The sequence below is a fragment of the Pantherophis guttatus genome, chromosome 5 (genome assembly GCF_059756535.1).
Source record: "Pantherophis guttatus breed Tessera chromosome 5, ASM5975653v1, whole genome shotgun sequence".
In the NCBI taxonomy this organism is placed as follows: domain Eukaryota; kingdom Metazoa; phylum Chordata; class Lepidosauria; order Squamata; family Colubridae; genus Pantherophis; species Pantherophis guttatus.
Genome location: NC_142067.1, coordinates 90,153,044 through 90,168,424, shown reverse-complemented (window position 1 = coordinate 90,168,424; position 15,381 = coordinate 90,153,044). Strand labels below are relative to the sequence as shown.

At 38.7% G+C, this 15,381-nt stretch overlaps 1 long non-coding RNA gene across 1 annotated transcript; it reads right to left on the bottom strand.

The window, feature by feature from the left end:
• Positions 1-6,285: 6,285 nt before the first annotated feature.
• LOC132710470 (uncharacterized) lies at positions 6,286-12,506 on the bottom strand. The gene is made up of 3 exons (XR_009621169.1): positions 12,404-12,506; positions 10,967-11,020; positions 6,286-6,408 (listed from the first exon to the last, which is right to left on the bottom strand). It is a non-coding gene; the product is annotated as an uncharacterized LOC132710470 (long non-coding RNA).
• Positions 12,507-15,381: the final 2,875 nt, after the last annotated feature.

Here is a 15,381-nt window from a genome sequence, read left to right as displayed (position 1 = left end):
TACATTTGCATGTCTCTCTATAAATGTTTAATAATTCCCTCTCTCATTTTCAGTTTTTCGGACTTGCTTATGGAGCCAACATTATACATTCATAGAATTGGAAAGGAGGTTTTAGACTGTTCTCTTCGGCTGTCTATTCAGATCAGGAGTCCAAATTAAAATCTCCCTTTGAATATATCCAGTAAATAGAAGCTCTCAATTTTTCTGGGTAATTGTAACCACTCTTATTGGTTGATTCCTTTTCCTAACCCAAAGGAGCTTCTGATACAGTTCTACAGAGGAATTATTGAGTTTGTCATCTGCACCTCTATAACTGTCTGGTTTGGTTCTGCAACCCAACAAGACGGACACAGACTTCAGAGGATAATTAGAACTGCAGAAAAAACAATTACTACCAACGTGCCTTTCATTGGGGACCTGTGTACTGCAGGAGTCAAAAAGAGGGCTGTGAAAATATTTACAGACCTCTCGCATCCTGGACATAAATTGTTTCAACTCCTACCCTCAAACAATGCTATAGAGCACTGCACACCAAAACAACTAGACACAAGAACAGTTTTTCCCCAAACATCATCACTCTGCTAAACAAATAATTCCCTCAACACTGTCAAACTATTCACTAAGGCTGCACTACTATTACTATTAGTCTTATCATCGTTCCTATCACCCATCTCCTCCCTCTTATGACTGCATGACTGTAACTTTGTTGCTTGTATCCTTATGATTTATATTGATATTGTTTCCTAGTATGATTTGATTGCTTATTGTACCCTATGACTATAATTATGTATTGTACCTTATGATTCTTGACGAATGTATCTTGTCTTTTTATGTACACTGAGAGCATATGCAACAAAGACAAATTCCTTGTGTGTCCAATCAGAGAATTCTATTCTATTCTATTCTATTCTATTCTATTCTATTCTATTCTATTCTATTCTATTCTATTCTATTCTATTCTATTCTATTCTATTCCATTCCATTCCATTCTATTCTATTCTATTCCATTCCATTCCATTCCATTCTATTCTTTTTTAAGAGCCAACAAGGCTTTCTTGTTTTTCTTTGAAGACATTTGGTTTCTCATCCACAAGCTTTTGACTGGATGGTGGGGAATGAAAGGATTCATATTCCTTGCACAGACAGCTGGTCATTTGCATTCTTTTAGAGAGTTGCTGAGGCATTTGGAGGTTTATCTGTGTCCTCAGGGACACCTGAGTAGTGCAAATGTGTGTGGGGCATTCTTGGTTGCAGGATATTTTCTGCCCTGTGTCTCTTCACTGTTGAAGCCAGGCGCAGGCTGTTGGGGATGAGTCTGCATTGTCTGCATCTCAAACTGAAGTGCAAATGGTTCCTGCAGTCTGCAATTCTTCTGGAAATCCATTCATACTCCTGCACCATTCAAAGAGTGTTCATACCAAAATGCATAGTTAAAAGTCTATGGAGATTCTCAGTCATCCAGGTCATGGTTGCCCCAAAAGTGATTTTCAAGAGGCAACTGGCCTTTCTGGTTTTACTTTGAAGATGCTTCGTTTCTCATCCAAGAAGCTTCTTCAGTTGATGATTGGGAATGGAAAGATTTATATGCCTTTCCGACAGCTGGTCATTTGCATTCTTGTAGAGAGTTGTTGAGGCCACTTGGAGGTTAATCTGTGTCCTAACCTGAGTACTGTGTAAAAGTTTACATCCTGCAGCCAAGAAGGCTTCATTTGCACTACTACAAAGCACCTTTGGAACAACCATGACCTGGATGACTGAGAATCTCCATAGACTTCCTTTTCCTAACATCCAGTTAAGATGTTCCTTGTGTAACTCAAATTCTTTATGTCCTGCATTCTGGCATGATATAGAAGAGATCCTCACTTTCTTCTTTATGATATGATTTTAGGAATTTCAAGAATGTTATTAATAAGTACTGACAAATAGTCTCTTCGCACGATATTAACTTCTGAGGTAACTTCTTTATTAACTTGAACAGGAGACTCTGAACGATCTCCTCAGAACTCAGAACTCAACTCGAACAATCACTGACAGCTCTTATATACCGGCTGTCAGCGTGGTTAACCAATCACAAAGCATTACCCTACTATCCGTTCCAACAGGGGGCACAACCTGGGGAACCTGCTCAGTACATAACACCCCTTTACCCCTGGTATGCACATGCGTAATCTTGAAGGTATGTTGGCCGGTGCCTGATTTGGCTGGAACGGCGAGGCAATGGAAGGCTCCACGATGAGTAATGATGGTTTGCGCATCAGCAGTCACATCGTCAACAGGTAACTGCTGATACACCTGGGATAAGTCAAGCTTCGCAAAAACTGACCCCTGGCCCAAAGAGTGCAGCAAGTGTTGGACCACCGGGACAGGGTAAGCATGTTCATGTAGGGCGTGATTGATTGTTGCCTGGTAGTCCGCGCAAATGCGGATAGACCCGTTTGCCTTGATGGCGATGACCGTGGGGGTCTCCCATTTGGCATAATCCACTGGTTCTAATACGCCCTGTTGAATAAGCTTGTCGAGTTCCTTGTCCACCCGAGGCCGTAATGCCAGAGGTACCCTGCACGGTTTGAGGCATTTCGGAGGAACGGCCGGGTCAAGACTGAAAGAGACCGGTGTGCCTTTGTACTTCCCCAGTGAATTGGAAAAAACTGAGGGAAACTCGTGTACAAGAGTGTCGAGTTCCGTTGATCTGATCGAGTGGATACCTTGCAGAGTGAGGCCCAAAGCAGAAAACCAGTTAAGACCGAGCAGGCTTGGTAAAGGGCCATCGATGATGACTAGGCACAAACGGCCCGAGAAGTTTCGAAATTTGACTCTAAATGTTCCTGTCCCCACAACTGGAATGGGAGAGCCCTGGTAGTCTTTCAATAGGAGAGTGCAAGGCTGTAGGAGGCGTTTAGACAATTTTGGCACTATACGTTTAATAGTGCTCCACGAGACTATAGAAGTAGAGGAACCTGTGTCCACTTCCATGACACATGGGCGATGTTCAATGAGAACTGTCAAAGTGATTTTCGGGTTTACCGCGTTTCTTAATGGCGTCACACTATTGATAGCGGAAAACCCCTGTGATTGTCGCACATGCGTGGATTTCGGGCCGGGCCGACATAGTTGTGTATTTCCTTCAGCTGGGAACCTGGAGGTGGTCTGCAGCTGCGCAGCGTGGCACACTCTGGCAATGTGTCCTCGGCGCCCACATCGCCTGCATACAGCGTCTTTAAATTTGCAAGATGCTCGCATATGGTCTCCCCCACAGCTGAAACACTCTGTAACCCTGCCGGACATATTCTTAGCTCCCGACGGCTTAAGTTTATTCTCCCTAACACAATAAACCTCACCTTCCTCCTCCGAGTCCGAGTAAATCTCAGTCTTTATTTCATTAGTGGAGCTTGCTTCTGCGCCTGTGGTGGGTACACTCTGCCCCCGGGGTAACTCAGCAATTGATAAGGCGGCTAATTCTGCAGCGCATGCCTCGTTCAAGGCCATCTGGAAAGTAAGTTCATGGTTGGCAATCAATCGCTTTTTCAAATTTTGATCGTGCACTCTACTCACAAGGCGGTCTAGCAGGTAATCATCTAAATTGTCAAATTCGCAATGGCGGGAGGCCCTATGCAACGCCGCGACATATTGGTTGATTGATTCACCCGGGGCTTGGTCGTGATGGTAGAAGTGCTGATGCCGGGCAATTCTGGATGGGGCTGGCGCATAGTGTCTCTTAAATTTGCCCATGAATTCCTCCCAAGTTCCAGCATGTATGGATTGGGGAGCCATAAGGGTCATGGCTGTATCGAACATCTCTGTGCCACAAAAACTAAGGAAATATGCCCTCTTCCTCTCTGAAGACAGATTAGTGTAATCGTTGGCTATTAAGAAGCACTCGAAATGGGCTACATAGGCGTCCCACGTTTCTTTGCCTTGGTTGAATGGAGCGAAATTATGTGATGCAGCCATTGTGTGTCTCGTTTCACAGTTACCTCAGCAAGGTTCAATCACAGAGGTTTATTCTGCCCGGTCTGATGATCCCACCTTCGTCGCCAATAATAAGTACTGACAAATAGTCTCTTCGCATGACATTAACTTCTGAGGTAACTTCTTTATTAACTTGAACAGGAGACTCTGAACGATCTCCTCAGAACTCAGAACTCAACTCGAACAATCGCTGACAGCTCTTATATACCGGCTGTCAGCGTGGTTAACCAATCACAAAGCATTACCCTACTATCTATTCCAACAGGGGGCACAACCTGGGGAACCTGCTCAGTGCATAACAGTTATAATACAATATAATACTCGGGAGAGAGGGGTGGCGGGAAATATGTTTCTCGCCACCCCTCCCTCAGTTTTATTTTCTTTCAAACCGAACAATTTCACCTCCTTCAATCTCTTTTTGTAGGATTCAGCTTCCAGTCTACAGATTATTATTGAATTACTTCTAGTCTGAAGATGCTGTGAATTTTCCATTCTTATTCAGGTTGCAATCAAATTCTGATCACCTATACAAAAATTATAAGAATCTGCATCACTTCAAATGTCTATTTGACAACTGCTATTTCTTTATTTTCTTTATTTTGTATTTGACAATAAAACCAATAGTGGTGTTTCTCTTAATGACATTTAATAGTTGTCATGTAATCCTCTTCTCCTTTTCCTCATCCTGCTGTGACATTAGGGCTAAGCAATAAAAAATGGAGCATAAAGGAATAGAAGATGTTAATCTCTCTTCACTTCCTTAAATCAAACTCATCTTTTTCTAGGATTGTGTTGCAGCGGTATCTATGCAATCCCAATAAAATGTGTAGTTGCTCTTAGGAGTTGAATACAGATGCTATAGTATAAGCATGTAGATTTGTGAGGGACAAAACTGATAAGATTTTCTGATTCTCATACTATAGAAACACATTTTGTAAAAAAAGGAGCGGATGGAAAAAAAATCAGCCTAGAATGAGCTGCTACTCAGTTATTGACTAGAAAAGATAGAAAGAAGAGAACTATTAGTTAAACCTGGGGCCTCACTTATATAGAAGGCAAAATTCTAGATCACTGTTAGGTGGAAAAGTTTTTGTATCCATGGCTTGCTCATTTTATTCAGTAAGTCTATTTATATAACTTTCTTATGTCTGCTTAGAAGTGGGGAAAGAAGGCTTAATCCTCATACCTCATGGAAAACCTTACCAGTATTTGCCAGCAAAATTCAGTGATAATGTGTTTGATGACCTCCAGATTAAACAAGATAAACCACTAAATTTATATTAAATCATTAATTACTAAGTTGTTGACTTAAAATCATAACAGACAAGAAACACGATGGAAATTATGATTGTAAGGTTATTCCTCATTTCAACACTGGGCCTCCCCACCTTCCCCTTGCATACCTTCTCTAAAGTTAGCTCTAAACTCTTACATCATGTGTGAGAGGATTATGCCCTGTCTGTCTGTCTGTCTGTCTGTCTATCTGTCTATCTGTCTATCCGTCTATCTGTCTTCATCTCTGATACCCAGTGATTCATAGCAGTAATATTCATCCATCTAACCCTAACTACTGATCAAACTTTTCTTATAGTAGAATAGTGCAGGGCTGACCTTGAAGAATGTATTGAACTGTACCTTAGTCCTAGAAGGAAAGAGGTGCAGAGCAGAGGTGCGTTTCAGCAGGTTCTGATCAGTTCTGGAGAACTGGTAGCAGAAATTTTGAGTAGTTTGAAGAACTGGTAGTAAAAATTTTGATTGGCCCCATCCTCATCTATTCTCTGCCTTCCAAGTCCCAGCTGATTGGGAGGAAATGGGAATATTGCAGTAACCTTCCCCTGGAGTGGAGTGGGAATGGAGATTTTGCAGTATCCTTCCCCTGCCATGCCCACCAAGCCACGTCCACCAAGCCATGCCATGCCCACCAAGCCACACCCACAGAACCGATAGTAAAATTTTTTGAAACCAACCACTGGTGCAGAGAATGAAATTTAAAATTGCCCTGCCTTTTATTTAAATTGAATGGGAAAGAGAGAGGAAGGGAGGGAGAGGGGAGGGAGTGGGAGAGAGAGAGGGAGAGAGAGGGAGAGGGAGAGAGAGAATATGAGAATATCTCTTTCAGGCTTTCAAGAATCTGCTATTATATCCTGCAACAATCATGCTCCTATAGACCTTGTGGAATCTGTTTTCTGTTTTAACAGAAACAGCTTGAAGGGGTGGCAAAATAGAGGTTTTAACAGGCAATAGTTAGTGGTCACAATAATAGTTTCTCTTTCAAAATTTCTCACCTCAGAAGTAAAATAATTTCATTGATGCATTTGCAGAACTGAAATGCCTTTGCCTCATTCTTGACATGAGCTGGACTTGGCACAATTTTTGTTCAGTACAATCAGCAGGAGTTATAGTGGCACATTATGGCCCTGTTTTGCAAATGTAAGAACCCTGTTTGAAAAGCACAAAGAAAATCAAATCACAACACAGTAAAGCCTAGTCTACTAAGTCAGGAATTTCATGCCCAACAGCCCAAACAGATTAGGCCACATTACCTACCAATCACAGTGTGAAAGCAATATTAGGAATAAGCAAGACCCACTGTGCCAAATCAAGCCTTTAGGACAAGGAAAACATTCAGTAAATCATCACAGGATGGTTTAAGTGCCTTGGCTGTTCTACAGGCTACACTGCAATCACATATAACTGATTGCTTCACAGAGATGTGGAGGAGGAATAAAATAAGGTATTTTCAGATAGATGGCTCCTGGTGGTTATTTCTCAAAGAAGGGGCGGAGAAGAAAGGAAGAAAAGAGCCAGGAGTAATATAAAGAGAAACAGTAATGATCAGCAAACCGAGAACTCTTTTAAAAACCTATTTTAAAAAATTGGTACACTTTGAATAATTCTAAAACAGTCTCATTAAACTAATGCCTTCAGTCTACATCCCTTACAATTCCCAGCCAAAGTGATTGTGTGAATTGTAGCCTTCGTCGTACATGGGTGGGGTAAGAAACCATTCAAATTCAGGAAAGTTGCTTTACTATATAAATTGATTCACTGTGTGTTAATATTAGTGAACAACTTAATAGTTCAAGATTTGCTTCTTGCGTCTGCATTTTTTCCTAGTTTTTTATTTATTCATTTTGTTTCTTCTGTCATAAATCCAGAGTCTGCTATTACATTTTATTATAGTGCATAAGCTTTTGTAAGATGCAACTAATTTCATTAGATGCACAGAATGATTAGGCCAATGTTTCCCAACTTTAACAACTGTAAATTGTGTGAACTTCAACTCCCAGAAGACTGGCTTGGGAATTTTGGGAGTTGAATTGGAATGAAGCAAGAGTAAGAAGGGAGGGAGCACAGGTTGATTACACAGAAGCAGGTTATATGTAAAACAGATTACATTATTATATGCTAAAAATCCATTGAATCTGCTGAGGTCTTTTGAGATAACTGGAAACATTTTGATGTATTGGAATTCAGCAATTTTGAAAGATTAAAGAATTATAGAATGCTAAATGCATCAGCAAAATTCTGCAGTTGTGGGAATAGATGTTGGTCCTGCGATTCTAAAGTTATATTTTAAATTATTTAGAAGAGTCTTTATAAGAGGGATTGTACATGTCACTAGAGGTCACCAGTTTCTGCCCAAATCAAATCTCATTCAATAGCTTTTTTTAAACACACACACACGTGTTTCTTTTAGTTAGAAAAAACATTAATTTTAAATGAGAATAGTTAGGAAAATGGTTTTCTTAAATGACAAACCCACTCTTGTTCCTTTCATGGAAAGGCAAAAATGTTTAGGTCTACCATATGTGCTATATTATCTACACTCACCTTTAAAACTAGAAGAGATAGTAACATATTCTGCATCACCTATAGATTGTTTTGTTTGGATTCTAGTCCATTATTCAAGCCAGCCTGAGGGTAATTTAATTTAATTTAATTTAATTAATTCAATTTATATGCCACCCCTCTCTGAAGACTTAGGGCAGCTCACAATACATTTTAAAAAATCATTATAAAAAACATTTAAAAATTAAAAACATTAAAAACATTAAAAACTCATTCACGCCATTCATGGCTGGATCTCGCCAGATCACAAAAGCGAGATCAATGGCCCCAGGCCTGCTGGAAAAGCCAGGTCTTCACCGCTTTTCGGAAGGCCAATAGGATGGGGATGGTCCGGACCTCAGGAGGTAACTGGTTCTAGAGAGCTGGGGCAGCCACAGAGAAGGCCCTCCCCCGCGGGTCTGCCAGCCAGCATTGTTTAGCTGATGGGACCCGGAGGAGACCAACTCTGTGGGATCTTACCGGTCACTGGGAGCTATGCAGCAGAAGGTGGTCTCGAAGATAACCTGGCCCTAAGCCATGTAGGTCTACATAAAGTAACTAGGCTTTGTCTCAGCACAATGCTCTGCATCACAGATTTGATGCAATTCTTCTCAACATGTAGAACTAACATATCTACTGAGATGCTTTGCTTCACCTCAAGTCACAATTAAACATCCAGCTTTTGAGAACGGTCAGAAGAGGCTTCAGAAGAGAGCCAAACTGAAGCAATGGCCCTGCTTTTCTTAATTCTTGAAATACTGTTTTTGTGAAACCACTTTATGTGTTTTGCTAGAAATGTCATCAACATAATAAGCTACTTGGGAGACTTACACAGTCTGACTATACATACCTTTCTGAAGATAACATTTCAAGGATAATAAATGTAAGGCTTTTGGCAGAAAAGGCTAATGCTGCTATCCCTCTCTGGAGATTCACTGCTCTTTTTAATAAATACATGGAAGTGGATGTATTTATGGTGAGGAGTAATATTCAATCTCCATTCTTCAAATATTTATTGGCACAGCTATAATATATTCCTTTACTCTGTGTGCATCTCTTTCTCTTTCTTAGAATATCTATGGAATTTAAAAGCGTGGTAAGTATGAAAATAAGATACACCCAGGCCTGTCATTACCTAAAACATAGTTATACAAATATGGTAAAGACTTTTGTAGGTCTATTGGTGTGGAAACCTTCTTTGTGATGTCCTTGGCATCACAAGAATCAAACAATTAATCAGTCATCCATAGCCACCAACCATGTGGAGAAGTGGTAAGAACTCATAAGTTCAGTTAGAGGATGCTCAAAAAAAGTAATAAGTAATCAAACAAGCCTTAATATTAATAATGATATAATTAATTATAATGATAAAATAATGGGATTGTCCCATAACTTCAAACAACCCATTCGATAAGCAATGACAGTTCCCCCAAATTTATTTATTTTTGTTCATGCAATATATCACCTCAATGTTCATATATTTTAATCATGAATATAGAAGTTGTAAAACTAGCTATTGGCAGCTGCTCTAACAGATTTATAGTGAAATTGTATAAATGTTTACTCAAAACATTTTTTTGAGTTCATGCAGTTGATATTTTGCTAATAAAGCCAAACAATACATGTATAATTACCGTTCCTGAATTTGTTTTTTAGATTGCTGAGTTGATTAATTTGTTTCCTTTATTAAGAAGTTATTTAAAATGGGAGAAAGATTACATTAGACTATGTGCAAGTAAAAGCAGATTAACTACTGCTTAATCTTTATAACAATGTTTCCTGTCACAAATATTTAGATCCTTTTGCCTATTTGTACTTAAATATGGCACAAACATGCCCTAACGATAAAGTTTTATGTTGGGTCCCCAAGTTGCTTTTATTTTTCTTCTGGCTCATCTGTGACAGATTCTCAGCTATATGTTTTAAGTGATATTTTTACTTTATTTGGACAAGTCCAAGGACACCTTTAACACACGTAAAATCTGCTAAACTTTGTGATTCATCACTTTGTAGAAAACCCAGATGACACAATGACTATGAATGGAGTCAGGTTAGGGATCAACAATGGGGATAGCAAATTTCATTCCAGAATGTGTTTTGCCAACACGAAGATAAGTTGCTCAACTTCATCTCAGAAGTGGGGAAATGACTTTAAAAGAGAAGGAAAAATGGTGTCTGAACCTGGAAAGTTGAGTCTGATTCCTAAACTCAGTATTTTCTATGTGGGTTCTGTCTAATTTTTTGAAGTAAGCGTGAAAATGTATTTATTTGATTTATATTATGTCAGTCATGCACTAGCAATTATTGGAATTTTTAAGAAACAAAAAATTTGAAAGAAAAACAGATATTCCCTTGCCCCTTTAGAAATGGCTTGTATGTCAGAATAAAATAGTAGGGTATGGGGTACTAGTTATAAAGGAATTGTGTTAAAAATGGCTGGTTAAGAAACTTAGCTACTATAGCAGTTGGGCACAAAAAGCTTAAAAGTGTTTTTTTCTTAAGAAAGTTGTAGAATGCTTTTTTTCTTTTTTATATATATATATAATTTTGATTTATATGCCGCCCTTCTCCGGAGACTCAGGGCGGCTTACAATGTGCTCAGCAATAGCCTTCATCCTTTTGTATATTTATACAAAGTCAGCTTATTGCCCCCACAACTGGGTCCTCAATTTACCTGCCTTAGAAAGAATGGAAGGCTGAGTCAACCTTGAGCCTTGGCGAGATTCGAACCTGCAGTAATTGCAGGCAGCTGGTCTTAATAACCATCTTAATAACAGGGTGCCTTAGACCACTGTACTACCAAGGCTCATGGCTACTTGTTCCCTGTCACAAAAAGCTTTACTAAAGCAAATACCATTATCTTACATCTATAGGTATTTATGTAATCTAGAAGGCTATGTTTGGGTTAGGAAATGAATAAATGTGGTGCAAAGTTATAGGGAATTGTTACAAAAAGCAAGCTATGGCAGCTTTGCATTCTCATTCTTAACAACTAGACAGGGAGATGAAAACTACCTACTAAATGAACATATAACAAACAAAAAATAATGGGTAGGAAATGGACTGGTCAATCTATTGAGAGAGCATTTCAAGTTTAGAAACAAGGGAAGAACACACATTAACGTCAAACTTCCTTTAAGGGAGTGGGGAATAAAAATGATAGTACCGTATTTTCCGGCGTATAAGATGACTGGGCATATAAGACGACCCCCGACTTTTCCTGTTAAAATATAGGGTTTGGGCTATACTCACCGTATAAGACTACCCCTCTTCCAACGCACACCAAATAAAAATTAAAAAACATCAACTGGCTCACCCACAATGTAAAAGCAGCTGTGCTAGACCCAAAATGACCCCTGCAACAAGCAGGAACCTCACACAGCCACAAAAAGCCCCCCAAAAAACAACTTTCACACTTTACACACACACAACACAACACAACTGGCTCACCCACAATGTAAAAGCAGCTGTGCTAGACCCAAAATGGCCCCTGCAACAAGCAGGAACCTCACACAGCCACAAAAAGCCCAAAAAAACAACTTTCACACTTCATACACACAAAATTCCACATACAGCTTTGTGAGATTTTGTGTGTTTGTGTAGTTAGAGTGAAACACTACAGAAACACACTAAATCTCAGAAAGCTGCACAAGTATTATATTATTTTTATTTTTATATGAAAACTAAATTTAAAACTTCCTAAACTTTAAATGGCTAGGTCTAAAAAAGAACAACTAAAAAAAACCCCAATTAATTATTTTTTTTAAAGCTCCCAAAGGGGAAAAAAACTTACCCAATAGAACAGGGGTCTCCAACCATGGCAACTTTAAGACTTGTAGACTTCAACTCCCAGAATTCCTCAGCCAGCTTTGTTTTGCTGGCTGAGGAATTCTGGGAGTTGAAGTCTACAACTCCTGCCTGCTTGATTGCAGGCAGGGTGTGGCTTGCTGATGGAATGGATTCAGGCAAGCGAAGCAAGGCAAGCGTTGCGACTAGCAGCTAAGGTAAGCAAGCTGGAGGGGAAAAACTTTTTTCCTTTTACAGGACTCTGGGCTCTGGCGATCCCAGCTGCGTTGCCTGATTGGCAGACAACGCAGCTGGGATTGCCAGAGCTTGCAGAGCCACATAAAAGAAAAAAAGTTTTTTCCTTTTACATGGCTCTGGCATCCCAGCTGAGTTGCCTGATTAGCAGGCAAAGCTGGGATCGTCAGAGCTTGGATCGCCAGAGCCATTTAAGGCTTGTCAGAGTCTTTCGGGCTGGTCTGCCTGGTTACAGGAGAATGACACCTGGCATATAAAACGACCCCTGACTTTTGAGAAGATTTTCATGTGTTAAAAAGTTGTCTTATATGCCGGAAAATACGGTAGTATCAGTGGTGGGTTGCCCCCAGTTCGCACTGTTTCTATAGAACCGGTAGTAAAACCGGTGGGGGGGCCCGCCCACTGACCCTAACATCACCAAAATGCTTCTGCGCATGTGCAGAAGAGTGTGTGGCCCCACTGCGAACTGGTAGGAAAGGTAAGTAGAACCCACCCCTGAGTAGTATATTGACATAAGCATTGGGAGCATTTGAAAATGGGTGAAATACTGAGTTTAACTTACTCTTTGATCTCATTTGGTTTGCCAGTTATCACCTTGCCTTTTTGGACTTTCTGAGGTTGGTGATTAATATTATTAGTAGTAATTTCTCAGTTGTGTAATTCATTAATGCTTGTAAATACTCTGCATAAAAATCACAAAGCATAGGTTTCAATATTAATAACATGAATGGTCAAGTAATATGTGACATGGAATTGTCCAAGTTCAGCCTGTCTGCATAAAATATATATTTTGTAATTCATGAATAATCTGAATTTTGAAAATACCTATTTTACATATACTAGTTATAATGGTTTTTATTTTGTGTTCTGACCCAGAAAAGTATACAATGAGCTTTCCAATTCAAAACTGTGAAATAAATGTGCTTTGCTAGTTTAAATAAGAATATACACTTTCAATAACTGCACAGAAGCGCATTATGTCAACTGAACTGAAAAACATATAGTAATCAGACTCTCAAGACAGAAGAAGTGAAAAATCTGCCAGTTCTGGATAGATATGAAGCCTCCAGCAAATGATAATATGTATATATTTTTAATGTTAGTACTGTTGTTAGCAACAATATAAACAAACACATACAAGCCTGTCTTTTCTCAGCTTGAACTGGATATTCTGTGAAGTGGGATTTAGAAGTTTTATCTTTGTAGAGAAAATATTTAGTTTCTTTTCCCCCCTCATCAATTTAGGTTTAAACAAGCCCAATTCAGAGCTCTTCTAAAACCAACATTCCAGCTGTTAGTTAACCCAAATAAATCTCCAGCTGGATAGATCAAAGTAGCAACCATAATTTTAGTAGAGAAAAAACTGCTTCCTGCACTGGGTTCATATAGAAAATCCCATGTTTTCTAAATGACACTGAAAATGATACAATAGAAGCAGATATTAGAACCATGCTGTGCCTCTTAGATTTCCCCTCAAATTCATCAGAGTTGCTTTAGTAGCATCTGATGACTGACCAGTTTGTGTCTGATTTATATGAGGAGATACTGCAAATAACTTGCATGATAACAGTTTCTTGCATAGTCTATTTTGAGAAGTTTTCCACTTCTATTTCTTTTTTCTGGTGTGGAAGAGAAGTTGAGAAAGATGGTATTACTGTAGCTGATCATTTTTTCTTATCTAATTAGATCTTTTCATTTATTTATTTAGCGTATGGCTGGTCACACACAATATTAAAACACTTCATTTTTACAGGTTAAAACAATTAAAACAATTTTTTTAAAAAAACAGTAAGAAAACCTAAGAGGAAAACAGAAATAACATGTCAGGGTTTAATGTCGAGTTTGGGAGGCAAAGTTACTCGCGTCCGTGGCAATCCTTAAGCCACACGTGCCTCCTGGGTGGTGCAAAATGAGTAACAGATGGACTGGTAGCCAGACATCCGTGAGGATCTCCTGGTTTCACACATAATCCCATGGTCCTTTTAAGGACCTTTTAAGTATTAAAAAAAAATCTTTTCATTTGAATGGTGAGGTTGAAAATATACAAGAGATCTGATTCTTGAAACCTGACACCTCCAGCAATTTGTAGTGGGTAGTAATCAATGTTTAGTTTCTAGGGTTTTTCTATTCTAATTTAATAATCTGTAAAATTCTTTATTATTTTTAAGCAGCTAATTTTTGAAACAAGCAGTTGGAATATATATTTCATGTTCATGTTTAAAATCAGAACTAAGAAAGTTTAATTTAATCTATGGATACATACAGAGCCCATTTCTTCAGAAGAGTGGGAGAAGAATAATGATGGAACCCAAATATGAGCTTGCTTATCAATTCATTACTATCTCACCTATTCCACATATAGAAACAAAAGAGCAATAGTTGTTGCTTGACTTTGCTAAAGGATAGAGGTGGCTCTAATATTCCATTCTCATGGAGGAAGCTGTTCAGAGGAGAAATGATAGATCACTTCTATTTTCATCATTTGTCTCCTGCAGCCACCAAATTGTTTGAATACTTCAAATATCAAGCAATACATTTGCCAGATAAATAGAGAAATTGGATTATGGGTCTGCAGGGGAACAATACATGAATAGCAGCAGGTTTAAGAAATTCTTTTTTCTCATGCTTTTTTGACTATCATTTTGCACTGTTATTTTAAGTGGTAGTTCTGGTTTTCATATTTTCTGTCTTGCTCCCTGCTTACAGATAGCCCTTGACTTACAACCATTTGTTTAGTGACAAATCAAAGTTACAACAGCATGGAAAAAAGTGACTTATGACCATTTTCACACTTATAGCCATTGCAGCATCCCCGTGGTCACATGATCAAAATTTAGGCCAAGTCAGCGGGGGAAGCCAGATTCACTTAATAACTGTATGATTCACTTAACAACTGTAGCAAAAATGTCATAAAATGGGGAACATTCACTTAACAACTGCCTAGCTTAGCAACAGAAATTTTGGGCTCTGTTGTGATCATACACTGAGGAGTACCTGCATTCACAAGCCATTTGAAGAAAGAATAAGGGTGAATAGGTGTCATATTGTGCATCAGAAATGCTAGAAGTATTTATTTACTTTGTTCATGATGTTATAATGTGAGTGATCCAAATTGCATAATTTCATTGGTTCCATCGTGAAAGCATGAGGTATATGATGTCATTTTGAATCATAGGAGGTTGTAACTGATACCTATGAAGTCTATCATTAGATTAAATATAATTCCGAACTACAGATACCTTTCCTTTAATTAAATGTCCTAATTAGTGAATAATGAATAGCACCAAAACCCCCCAAGATGTCTTTTAGGAAATGAGACACCCCCCGCTATACTAGGAAAAGCAGTCTATGGACTGTAAACAATTTAAATATTTTTGTCATTTTAAAGAAACAGATTGTTAAGGCCATTTTATGAAAAATAAGCACTTTTCCTCTTTCTTGTAAAATAAATGTTTTTAGCTATTTCCAGCTGAACACAGTCAGTACTTGAGAGATAAATATGATGATTATGAAATTATTGTTGTTTTAATTCAGCACAAA